The sequence below is a fragment of the Arachis stenosperma genome, chromosome 9, assembly GCF_014773155.1.
Source record: "Arachis stenosperma cultivar V10309 chromosome 9, arast.V10309.gnm1.PFL2, whole genome shotgun sequence".
In the NCBI taxonomy this organism is placed as follows: domain Eukaryota; kingdom Viridiplantae; phylum Streptophyta; class Magnoliopsida; order Fabales; family Fabaceae; genus Arachis; species Arachis stenosperma.
The window spans coordinates 88,523,183-88,536,765 of NC_080385.1; the positions used below are offsets into that span (position 1 = coordinate 88,523,183).

Genomic DNA, 13,583 nt, shown 5'->3' on the forward strand with positions numbered 1-13,583 from the left:
TCACTGAAGCTTTCGACTATGGATTTGAGATTACCTAGATGTCATGTTAGGAGAAACTAGCTTTGGTTATATAGCCATTGTGTTGGTTCTCCCCTTTGAATTCCAAGATGATCCCGATCAGCCTTGGGGATATTTAGATGAAAATAATGGTGATGTCATCCCTGGAGAATGGTGCACGAAACTGACTCTGCACGTTTCACACAGATATACCAGCAAGTGCACCGGGTTATCCAAGTAATACCTCAGGTGAGTGAGGGTCGATCCCATGGAGATTGTTGGTTTGAGCAAGCAATGGTTACCTTGCAAATCTTAGTTAGGCGGATAGAAAATATAGTTGTCACGAGAAAATGTATAAAACAGATAGATAAATAAAACGTTACTAGATAGGTATGAGATCAATGGTATGAGAACAGTTGAGGCTTCGGAGATGCTTCTTCCTTCTGGATCAACTTTTCTCACCATCTACTCCGACTTCTGATTGATTCTTTCTGTGGTAGGCTGTAAATGATTAACGCCTGGTCAGCGGTCATCCAATCTGAACGGGGGTGAAGCTCTAGCAATCTATTCCCTTGGTGATCCTACTCAAAATACCACAGACAATGTTGGATTTCCGGATCAGAGAATGCTTCTCGTTGGGTTCTAGCCTATACTATAAAGGCCCTAATTGCCCCGCATCTCAGTTGAACTGATGTCTCAAGAAGTCACCAACGAAGCCGTGGATTAGCCGTCTAAGAGATGTATAATCAAGCTTGTGGTTCAATACTATCCCGTCAAGGACTTGCAAGAATCCATGTGAATAGGGTTGACGGTCAAGTTACACTCCCAATTCGTTAGGATGAAGAACGAAGATACATCTTAGAATAGAATCAAGCATAGATTGAAATAGAATAGTGATATTATTAATCCATAAGAATCAATAGAGCTCCTAACCTTAATCTTAGGGTGAACTCTTGTCTATATATACTAATATGCTAACTAAGAATTATAGATATAAGATAAACTAGTCTTGTAGTGCGAAAATCTACTTTCTAGACCCACTTGGTGAGTGTTTGGGCTGAGCTTTAGTGAAGCCACGAGCTAATGCTCCCTTTTGTGCGTTGGACGCCAACTTCTCCCTTTTGGGTGTTGGACTCCATGACTGGGGTTGGTGGCTGGTGGTAAACGCCACTTTTGAGCCTTCATTTTCAAAGCAAAGTATAAACTATTAAATATTTCTGGAAAGCTCGGAATGTTAGCTTTCTATAGCCGTTAAGAGCGCGCCATTTGGACTTTTGTAGCTCCAGAAATGCTCTTTTGAGTGCATGGTGGTCAGAATCTACCAGCATCTGCAGTCCTTTCTCTGTCTCTGAATCAGACTTTGCCAAAACTCCTTAATTTTAGTCAAAAAATACCTAAAATCACCATAAAACACACAAACTCAAACTAGAATACAAAAATATGAATTTTGCACTAAAACCTATGAAAATATAATAAAACTTAAACAAAACATAATAAAAACTATATGAAAATGATGCCAAAAAGCGTATAAAATATCCGCTCATCAGAATACCAAACTTAAACTGTTGCTTATCGACAAGCAACCAAAAACAAAGTAGGATAAAAAGAAGAGAAGAATACAATAAATCTCAGAGTTTTCAATGAAGCTCAATTTCAATTAGATGAGCAGGACTAGTAGCTTTTTGCTTCTGAATAGTTTTGGCATCTCACATTCCATTGAAGCTCAGAATAATTGACATCCTTAGCAACTTAGAATCTAGATGATATTATTGACTCTCCTAGTTCAGTTCTTCTTTATTCTTGAACACAGCTTCTTTTGAGTCTTGACCGTGACCCTAAGCGCTTTGTTTTCCATTATTACCATCGGATACATAAACGCCACAGACACTTAACTGGGTGAACCCTTTCGGATTGTGATTCAGCTTTGGTAGAATCCCCAGCTAGTGGTGTCCAGAGTTCTTAAGCACACTCTTTTGCTTTGGATCACGACTTTAACTACTCAGTCTCAAGCTTTTCACTTGACACCTTCACACCACAAGCATATAGTTAGGGAAGCAGCTCATTTGAATTGTTTAGGCCAAGATTTTGTTTCTTTTAGGCCCTCTTAACCATTGATGCTCAAAGCCTTGGATCCTTTCTCTTGCCTTTTAGTTTAAAGAGCTATTGGCTTTTTCTTTTTCTTTTTTTTTTCTGCTTGCCCCTTTTTTTTGCCAATTTCTTTATCTTTTTCTTTTCTTTTTGCTGCTTTTTGTTACTTCAAGAATCAATTTTTTTATTTTTCAAATTACCAATAATACTTCTCCTTTTTTCATCATTCTTTCAAGAGCCAACATTCTTAACTCCAACATCAAATATGCACTGTTTATTCATACATTCAGAAAGCAAAAGTAATGTCACCACATCAAATAATTGAACTATTCTTAATATATAACTCAAAGTTTAAGTATCTCCCTATTATTTTTCAAATAAAGTTTTTCTTTTAAGCAAGATGAGAGATGCATGGAATATTTCATAGCTTTAAGACATAGATAAAGATGATCATGCACTAGAAACAGATAATAAGATAAAATACATGGTAAACAGAAAAATAACATAGGCAATATAGGATTTAAGGGAACGAATCCACCTTAGTGATGGGGGTTACTACTCTTTCTGGAGAATCCAATGGAGTACATGATTTCTTCTCTGTCACTCTCCTACCTCTGTTGCTCTTCCCTCATGGCTTTTTGATCTTCTCTCATGGCCCTTTGATCTTTTCTTATTTCATAGAGGAGGGTGGAATGCTCTTAAGGTCCCATCCTCAACTGATCCATGTTGGAGTTTAATTCTCCTAGAGAAGTATGCAATTGGTTCTGTTCTGAGGGTGACCTGAAATTGAAGGTCAATCTCAGATGAGATCTTCTGATGGGGTTAGAGCTGCTGAATCCGACTTGCTGGATCTAGAGGCGCTGCTGATCCTTGATCACCAGAGGGTGGTGGTACCTGCAAGAGACTCCGATGCTTAAGTTAGCACGTGCTTTAGGTAGGACTTTGTGTAGAATCAGAGTATGAGTTATACCTGGGTACTCCAGTGTATTTATAGTAGTGTGGAGTGACCTTTAAGATAAGTTAGTTATCTTATCTTATCTTTGAGAGAAGCCTCCTTATCTTTTTTAGGCCAGCCACCTTCAGGGTGGGTTACGTCCTTTTATTTGGGCCTACTTGGGACTCTACGGCGATTTGGCCGAGCTCTTTAAGAAGTGGTCGGTGGCTATCCTTCTTAAGAGGTCGGTCGCTCCTTCTTTGATCATCCTAGACTGTATAGCTCGACCAGTAGGGTATGAACAGGTTTCGGTAGCCTTGGGGAGAAAAATGCATCCCTTGACGCGTCTTAGGGATTTCTTGTTGAGGCATCTCCACACACTCTTGTTGAGGTGCATGTATAAGCTCCCTTGTTTGCTCCATCTTTCTTTTAGTGATGGGCTTTTCCTCCTCGATGGGGATGTCTCCTTCTATGACAATGCCAGCTGAATTATATAGATGATAGATAAGGTGGGGGAATGCCAACCTTGCTAAGGTGGAAGGCTTTTTAGCTTTCTTGTACAACTCTTAAGGTATTACCTCATGCACCTCCACCTCACATCCAATCATGATGCAATGAATCATGATGGCTCAGTCAATGCTCACTTCTGACCGATTGCTAGTAGGGATGATAGAGCGTTGGATAAATTCTAACCATCCTCTAGCTAGGGGCTTGAGGTCAAGCCTTGTCAGTTGGAGAGGCTTGTCTTGAGCATCCCTCTTCTACTGAGCTCCTTCCACATAAATGTCTAAAAGAACTTGGTCCAGCCTCTGATCAAAATCGACTCTCCTAGTGTAAGGATGTGGGTCTCCTTGCATTATTGACAAATAGAGTGCAAACCTTACACTCTCTGGGCTAAAATCCAAGGGTCGCCCTCGGACTATGGTGCTTTAATTTTTGGGATGCAGGTTCACACTAGTATCATGATTTTTTGTGACCCGTGCATTGGCGTAGAACTCTTGTACCATCAAGATTCCAAATTGCGGAATAGAATTGGTTAGGACTTCCCAACCTCTCCTCTGAATTTCTCGTCGGATATCCGGGTACTCATTATTTTTTAGCCTAAAGGGAACTTCAGAAATCACCGTTTTGTTTGCCACTACTTCATAGAAGTGGTATTGATGAGCTTTAGTGATGAAGCTCTCCATCTCCCAAAGTTCGGAGGTGGAAGCAACAACTTTCCCTTTCCTCTTTCTAGAGGATTCTCTGACTTTAGGTGCAATAAGTGTGAATGAAAAGCAAAAAGCAAGGCTTTTGCAATACCAAACTTAAAAGTTTTGCTCGTCCTCGACCAAAATATGAAGGAAAGAGTAGAAGAAGAAGAGATTTGGTAGAGAAAGGGGGAGAGGAGGATTCGGCCAAGTGGGGGATTTAGTGTATGAGGTGTGTGTATGAAGGGTTAGAAGAAGGGGTATTTATAAGGGTGGGATGGGGTAGGGTTTGAATGAATGGGTGGAAATGGGTGGGAAATTTTGAATTTGAAGTGGGTGGGAGTTTGTAGGGGTTATGATGGTTTTGGGAAGAGATATGGATATGATTGGTTTAGCATTTTATGGGGAAGAGTGTATGGGAAAGAGAGAAAGTAAAGGAGAGAAGAAGGTGGGGTAGGTGGAGATTCTGTGAGACGCACTGATCTTGAGAGGCTAGGGAATTCGAGTTCCCTGCACCCTTTCTGGGTGTTGAATGATGAGCGGATAATTTATACGCTTTTTGGCATTGTTTTTAGGTAGTTTTTAGTAAGATCTAGCTACTTTTAGGGATGTTTTTATTAGTTTTTATGTAAAATTCACATTTCTGGACTTTACTATGAGTTTGTGTGTTTTTCTGTGATTTCAGGTATTTTCTGGCTGAAATTGAGGGACTTGAGCAAAAATCCGATAAGAGGCTGACAAAGGACTGCTGATGCTGTTGGATTTTGACCTCCCTGCACTCGAGATGGATTTTCTGGAGCTACAGAACTCCAACTGGAAAGTAGACATCCAGGAATTTCCAGAAATATATAATAGCCCATACTTTATTTGAGTTTAGACGATGCAAACTGGCGTTCAACGCCAGTTCCATGCTGTATTTCGGAGTAAAACGCCAGAAATACGTCACAAACCAGAGTTAAACGCCAAAAACATGTTACAACTTAGCGTTTAACCCCAAGAGAGGCATTTGCACGTGTAAAGCTCAAGCTCAACCCAAGCACACACCAAAGTGGGCCCCGGAAGTGGATTTCTGCATTTAGACTTTTTTCTGTAAACCCTAGTAACTAGTCTAGTATAAATAGGACATTTTACTATTGTATTAGACATCTTTAGCTTTCCTTAGATCATTTTGGAGACTATTGATCACGTTTGGGGGCTGGCCATTCGGCCATGCCTGGACCATTATCAGTTATGTATTTTAAACGGTGGAGTTTCTACACACCATAGATTAAGGTGTGGAGCTCTGCTGTACCTCGAGTTTTCTATTCAATTTACGCTTATTCTTATTCTAAGATATTCGTTGCACTTCAACATGATGAATGTGATGATCCGTGACACTCATCATCATTCTCACCTATGAACGCGTGCCTGACAACCACTTCTGCTCTACCTTAGAACGAGCATGTATCTCTTAGCCTTCATTCCGAAAGAGCGGAGTCTTTGTGGTATAAGCTAGAATCCATTGGCAGCATTCTTGAGAATCCGGAAAGTCTAAACCTTGTCTGTGGTATTGCGGGTAGGATTCAGGGATTGAATGACTGTGACGAGCTTCAAACTCGCGAGTGTTGGGCATAGTGACAGACGCAAAAGAATCACTGGATTCTATTCTGACATGATCGAGAATCGACAGATGATTAGCCGTGCTGTGACAGAGCATTTGGACCATTTTCACTGAGAGGATGGGAAGTAGCCATTGACAACGGTGACGCCCTACATACAGCTTGCCATGGAAAGGAGTAAGAATGATTGGATGAAAGCAGTAGGAAAGTAGAGATTCAGAAGGAACACAGTATCTTCATGCGCTTATCTGAAATTCCCACCAACGAATTACATAAGTATCTCTATCTTTATTTTATGCTTTATTTATCTTTATTTTCGAAAACCATTATAACCATTATAATCTGCCTGACTGAGATTTACAAGATGACCATAGCTTGCTTCATACCAACAATCTCCGTGAGATCAACCCTTACTCACGTAAGGTTTATTACTTGGACGACCCAGTGCACTTACTGGTTAGTTGTGCGAAGTTGTGAAAAAGAGTGATATTACAATTGTGCATACCAAGTTGTTGGCGCCAATGAGATTGCAATTTCGTGCACCAAGTTTTTGGCGCCGTTGCCAGGGATTGTTTGAGTTTGGACAACTGGCGGTTCATCTTGTTGCTCAGATTAGGTAATTTTCTTTTCAAAAATTTTTCAAAAATTTTTCAAAATTTTTTTCTATGTTTTCGTTTTTCCAAAATTATTTTTGAAAAATCCAAAAAAATTAATAAAATCATGAAAACCAAAAATATTTTGTGTTTCTTTTTTGAGTCTAGTGTCAATTTTTAAGTTTGGTGTCAATTGCATGTTTTAAAAATTTATGCATTTTTTCAAAAATTTCATGCATGGTGTTCTTCATGATCTTCAAGTTGTTCTTGGTAAGTCTTCTTGTTTGATCTTCATATTTTCTTGTTTTGTGTCTTTTCTTGTTTTTCATATGCATTTTTGCATTCATAGTGTCTAAGCATGAAAAATTTCTAAGTTTGGTGTCTTGCATGTTTTTCTTTTCTTGAAAATTTTTCAAAAATAAGTCTTGATGTTCATCTTGATCTTCTAAGTGTTCTTAGTGTTCATCTTGACATTTATAGTGTTCTTGCATGCAACATTGGTTTTGATCCAAAATTTTCATGTTTTTGGTCATATTTGTGTTTTTCTCTCTCCTCATTAAAAATTTAAAAAATCAAAAAAATATATTTTCCTTATTTCTCTCATAAATTTCGAAATCTTTGGTTGTTGTTAGTCAAGTCAAGATTTCAATTTTAAAAATCTTATCTTTTCAAAATCTTTTTCAAAATCAAAGCTTTTTCATTTTTTCCTTTGTTTTTCGAAAAAAAATTAAAAATATTTTTCAAAATCTTTTTTTCATTTCAAATTTTCGAAAACCTTGCTAACAATTAAAGTGATTGATTCAAAAATTTGAAGTTTGTTACTTTCTTGTTAAGAAAGGTTCAATCTTTAAATTCTAGAATCATATCTTTTAGTTTCTTGTTAGTCAAGTAATCAATTTTAATTTTAAAAATTAAATCTTTTTCAAAACAAATTTCAATCATATCTTTTCAAATCATATCTTTTTAAAAAATTTGATTTCAAAATATCTTTTCTAACTTCTTATCCTTTCAAAATTGATTTTCAAATCTTTTTCAACTAACTAATTGACTTTTTGTTTGTTTCTTATCTTTTTCAAAATCACCTAACTACTTTTCTCTCTCTAATTTTCGAAAATCCCCCACCCTTTTTCAAAATTCTTTTAATTAACTAATTCTTTCAAATTTTAATTTTAATTTTATTTCTTCTTTTAATTTTCGAAAATCACTAACCATTTTTCAAAATAATTTTCGAAATTCTCTCCCTCTCATCTCTTTCTACTTATTTTATTTATTTAATAACACTTCTCTTCATCTTAAAATTCGAACCCTTTCTTCTCCTCTGTGTTCGAATTCTTCTCATCTTTCTTCTATTCTTTTCTTCTTCTACTCACATAAAGGAATCTCTATACTGTGACATAGAGGATTTCTCTTCCTTTTATATTCTCTTCTTTTTCATATGAGCAGGAGCAAGGACAAGGACATTCTTGTTGAAGCAGATCCTGAACCTGAAAGGACTCTGAAGAAGAAGCTAAGAGAAGCTAAAGCACAACAATTCAGAGAAAACCTTACAGAGAATCTCGAAAAAAAAAGAGACATGGCCGAATCCAATAACAAAGGTGGAGGCGCAAGGAAGATGCTTGGTGATTATACTACACCTACTTCAAATTTTTATGGAAGAAGCATCTCAATTCCTGCCATTGGAGCAAACAATTTTGAGCTGAAGCCTCAACTAGTTGCTCTAATGCAACAGAATTGCAAGTTTCATGGACTTCCATCAGAAGATCCCTACCAGTTTTTAACTGAGTTCTTGCAGATGTGAGACTGTTAAGACTAATGGAGTAGATCCTGAAGTCTACAGGCTCATGCTTTTCCCTTTTACTGTAAGAGACAGAGCTAGAACATGGATGGACTCGCAACTTAAAGATAGCCTGGACTCTTGGGATAAGCTGGTCACGGCCTTCTTGACCAAGTTCTTTCCTCCTCAAAAGCTGAGCAAGCTTAGAGTGGATGTTCAGACCTTCAAACAAAAAGATGGTGAATCCCTCTATGAAGCTTGGGAAAGATACAAGCAGATGACCAAAAAGTGTCCTTCTGATATGCTTTTAGAGTGCACGATTTTGGATCTATTCTATTATGATCTATCTGAGTTCTCTAAGATGTCACTGGACCATTCTACAGGTGGATTCATTCACCTAAAGAAAATGCCTGCAGAAGCTCAAGAACTCATTGACATGGTTGTAAATAACCAATTCATGTACACCTCTGAGAGGAATCCTGTGAGTAGTGGGACGCCTCAGAGGAAGGGAGTTCTTGAAATTGATGCTCTGAATGCCATATTGGCTCAGAACAAATATTGACTCAACAAGTTAACATGATTTCTCAGAGTCTGAATGGATTACAAAATGCATCCAACAGTACTCAAGAGGCATCTTCTGAAGAAGAAGCTTATGATCCTGAGAACCCTGTAATGGCAGAGGTGAATTACATGGGTGAAGCCTATGGAAACACCTATAATCTCTCATGGAGAAATCATCCAAACTTCTCATGGAATGATCAACAGAAGCCTCAACAAGGCTTTAATAATGGTGGAAGAAACAGGTTTAGCAATAGCAAGCCTTTTCCATCATCTTCTCAGCAACAGACAGAGAATTCTGAGCAGAGCCCTTCTAGCTTAGCAAATATAGTCTCTGATCTATCTAAGGCCACTTTAAGTTTCATGAATGAAACAAGGTCCTCCATTAGAAGCTTGGAGGCACAAGTGAGTCAGCTGAGTACGAAAATCATTGAAACTCCTCCTAGTACTCTCCCAAGCAATACAAAAGAGAATCCAAAAAGAGAGTGCAAGGCTGGTGCACAAAATTGTGATCATCAACAATGGCGCCAAAAACTTGGTAGCGCTCTCAAACATGAATCACACTTAGTCACAACTCCGCACAACTAACCAGCAAGTGCACTGGGTCGTCCAAGTAATACCTTACGTGAGTAAGTGTCGATCCCACGGAGATTGTTGGTATGAAGTAAGCTATGGTCATCTTGTAAATCTCAGTTAGGCGGATAATAAATGTTATGGAGTTTTCGAATAATAAATAAAACAGAAAATAAAGATAGAGTTACTCATGTAATTCAATGGTGGGAATTTCAGATAAGTGTGTGGAGATGCTTGTCCCTGTTGGATCTCTGCTTTCCTACTGTCTTCCTTCAATCCTTCTTATTCCTTTCCATGGCAAGCTGTATGTAGGGCATCACCCTTGTCAATGGCTACATCCCATCCTCTCAGTGAAAAAGGTCCAAATGCTCTGTCACGGCACGGCTAATCATCTGTTGGTTCTCGATCATGTTGGAATAGAATCCCTTGAGTCTTTTGCGTTTGTCATCACGCCCAACAATCGTGAGTTTGAAGCTCGTCACAGTCATTCAATACCGGAATCCTACTCAGAATACCACAGACAAGGTTTAGACTTTTCGGATTCTCATGAATGCCGCCATCAATCTAGCTTATACCACGAAGATTCTGATTAAGGAATCCAAGAGATATGCGCCCGGTCTAAGGTAAAACGGAAGTGGTTGTCAGTCACGTGTTCATAGGTGAGAATGATGATGAGTGTCACGGATCATCACATTCATCATGTTGAAGTGCAACGAACATCTTAGATTAAGAACAAGTAGAATTGAATAGAAAATAGTAGTAATTGCATTGAAACTTAAGGTACAGTAGAGCTCCACACCCTTAATCTATGGTGTGTAGAAACTCCACCGTTAAAAATACATAAGTGATGAAGGTTCAGGCATGGCCGAATGGACAGCCCCCCAAAACGTGATCAATAGTCTCCTAAGATGAATAATAAAATAAAACTGAGACCAAAGATGTCTAATACACTAGTAAAAAGTTCTATTTATACTAAACTAGCTACTAGGGTTTACAGAAGTAAGTAATTGATGCATAAATACACTTTCACGGCCCACATCGTGTGTGTTTGGGCTGAGCTTGATCTTTACACGAGTTGAGGCTTCTTTTGGAGTCGAATGCCAAGTTGTAACGTGTTTCTGGCGTTCAACTCTGGTTCGTGACGTGTTTCTGGCGTTTGACTCCAGAATGCAGCATGGATACTGGCGTTGAGCGCCAGTTTACATCGTCAAATCTCGAACAAAGTATGAACTATTATATATTGCTGGAAAGCTTTGGATGTCTACTTTCCAACGCCGTTAATAGCGTGCCATTTGGAGTTCTGTAGCTCTAGAAAATCCATTTCGATGCAGGGAGGTCAGAATCCAACAACATCAGCAGTCCTTTGTCAGCCTTCTTATTAGAGTTTTGCTCAGGTCCCTCAATTTCAGCCAGAAATTACCTAAAATCACAGAAAAACACACAAACTCATAGTAAAGTTCAGAAATGTGAATTTTACATAAAAACCAATGAAAACATCCCAAAAAGTAGCTAGATCCTACTAAAAACTACCTTAAAACAATGCCAAAAAGCGTATAAATTATCCGCTCATCACAACACCAAACTTAAATTGTTGCTTGTCCCCAAGCAACTGAAAATAAATTAGGATAAAAAAGAAGAGAATATACTATAAATCCCAAAATATCAATGAATATTAATTCTAATTAGATGAGCGGGACTTATAGCTTTTTGCCTCTGAACAGTTTTGGCATCTCACTTTTTCCTTTGAAGTTTAGAATGATTGGCATCTCTAGGAACTTAGAATTTTAGATAGTGTTATTGATTCTCCTAGTTAAGTTTGTTGATTCTTGAATACAGCTACTTTTATGAGTCTTGGCCGTGGCCCTAAGCACTTTATTTTCCAATATTACCACCGGATACATAAATGCCACAGACACATGACTGGGTGAACCTTTTCAGATTGTGACTCAGCTTTGCTAAAGTCCCCAGTTAGAGGTGTCCAAGGTTCTTAAGCACACTCTTTTTGCTTTGGATCACAACTTTAACCACTCAGTCTCAAGCTTTTCACTTGGACCTGCATGCCACAAGCACATGATTTAGGGACAACTTGATTTAGCCGCTTAGGCCTGGATTTTAGTTTCGTGGGCCCTCCTATCCATTGATGCTCAAAGCCTTGGATCCTTTTTACCCTTGCCATTTGGTTTTAAGGGCTATTGGCTTTTTCTGCTTGCTTTTTCTTTTTCTTTCTATTTAATTTTTTTGATTTTTTTGCCAAATTTTTTTTTTCACAAGCTTTTGCTATTCACTGCTTTTTCTTGCTTCAAGAATCAATTTTATGATTTTTCAGATCATCAATAACATTTCTCTTGTTCATCATTCTTTCAAGAGCCAATAATTTTAACATTCATAAACAACAAGATCAAAATTATGCACTGTTCAAGCATTCATTCAGAAAACAAAAAGTATTGTCACCACATCAATATAATTAAACTAAATTCAAGGGTAATTTCAAAACTCATGTACTTCTTGTTCTTTTGAATTAGAAATATTTTTCATTTAAGGGAGGTGAAGGATTTATGGAATTATTCATAGCCTTAAGACATAGTTACTAAATACTAATGATCATGAAGTAGAGACACAAAACATAGATAAACGTGTAACATAAAAAACCGAAAAATAGAGAGATAAGAACAAGGAAGTTAAGGAATGAGTCCACCTTAGTGAGGGTGGCACCTTTTTGAGGACCAATGGTGCTTTTTGAGCTCCTTTATGTCTCTTCCTTGCTTCTGTTGCATGATCCCTAGTGATTTTGGTGTTCCTATCCTTAGTTGCTCCCAATAATTATGTGGAGGAACATGTATCCTCTGAGGTATCTCAGGGATTTCTTGATGAGAGAATTCCTCATGCTCTCTTGATGTGCAGTCAAATGCTCTATTACTGAGCTATGGATTCTTGAGATGAATCTCTCCATCTCCCATGACTCAAAGGTGAAAGCTTTTGTCTTCTCTTTTCTCTTCTCTTTCTTTTCTCTTTTTTTTTAGGTTTCTCTGGCCTTAGGTGCCATCAATGGTTATGGAAAAGGAAAAAAAAGCTATGCTTTTACCACACCAAACTTAGAATGTTGCTCGCCCTCGAGCAAAAGAAGAAAGAATAGAAGAAGGAGAAGAAGATATGGGGGAGAGGGAGAGATGTTTGTGTTTTCGCCATGTAGGGTGGGTTTTGGTGTTAAGGATGGATGTAAGTGGTGAAGAAGAGAGAAGGTGAGTTGAGGTAGGTGGGGATTCTGTGGGGTCCACAGATCCTGAGATGATCTTGTGGGGTCCACAGATCCTAAGGTGTCAAGGATTTACATCCCTGCACCAATGAGGCATGTAAAACGCCCTTTGCATGCAATCCTGGCGTTTAACGCCAGATTGGTGCTTGTTTCTGGCGTTAAACGCCAGCTCTAAGCTTGTTCTGGGCGTTTAACGCCCATCTGCAGCATGTTTCTGGCGTTGAATGCCAACTTTCCTCAGTGTGCAATCCTGGCGTTTAAACGCCAGATTGCTGCATGTTTCTGGTGTTTAGCGCCAGATCCATGCTCTGTTCTGGCGTTGAACGCTAGCCAGATGCTCCTTACTGGCATTTAAATGCCAGTAAGTCCTTCCTCCAGGGTGTGATTTTTCTTCTACTGTTTTTAATTTTAATATTTTTTTCGTGACTCCACATGATCATGAACCTAATAAAACATAAAAGAACAATGAAAATAAAATAAAATTAGATAAGTAAAAATTGGGTTGCCTCCTAACAAGCGCTTCTTTAATGTTAATAGCTTGACAGTGGGCTCTCATGGAGCCACATAGGTGATCAGGTCAATGTTGTATAGTCCCAACACCAAACTTAGAGTTTGGTTGTGGGGATTCAACACCAAACTTAGAGTTTGGTTGTGGCCTCCCAACACCAAACTTAGAGTTTGACTGTGGGGGCTCTGTTTGACTCTGTACTGAGAGAAGCTTTTCATGCTTCCTGATGAGCGGATAATTTATAGTATGTTTTAGTTAGTTTTTATTATATTTTTATTAGTTTTTATTTAAAATTCACTTTTTTGGACTTTACTATGAGTTTGTGTGTTTTTCTGTGATTTCAGGTATTTTCTGGCTGAAATTGAGGGATCTGAGCAAAAATCTGATTCAGAGGCTGAAAAGGACTGCAGATGCTGTTGGATTCTGAACTCCCTGCACTCGAAGTGAAGTTTCTGGAGCTATAGAAGCCCAATTGGCGCACTCTTAATTGCGTTGGAAAGTAGACATTCTGGGCTTT

General features: G+C 38.4%; 1 non-coding gene across 1 annotated transcript; it reads right to left on the bottom strand.

Moving 5' to 3' along the window:
* Positions 1 to 8,373: 8,373 nt before the first annotated feature.
* On the bottom strand, positions 8,374 to 8,481 carry LOC130952616 (small nucleolar RNA R71). Its single transcript, XR_009074794.1, has one exon. It is a non-coding gene; the product is annotated as a small nucleolar RNA R71 (small nucleolar RNA).
* Between the last annotated feature and the right edge of the window lie 5,102 nt (positions 8,482 to 13,583).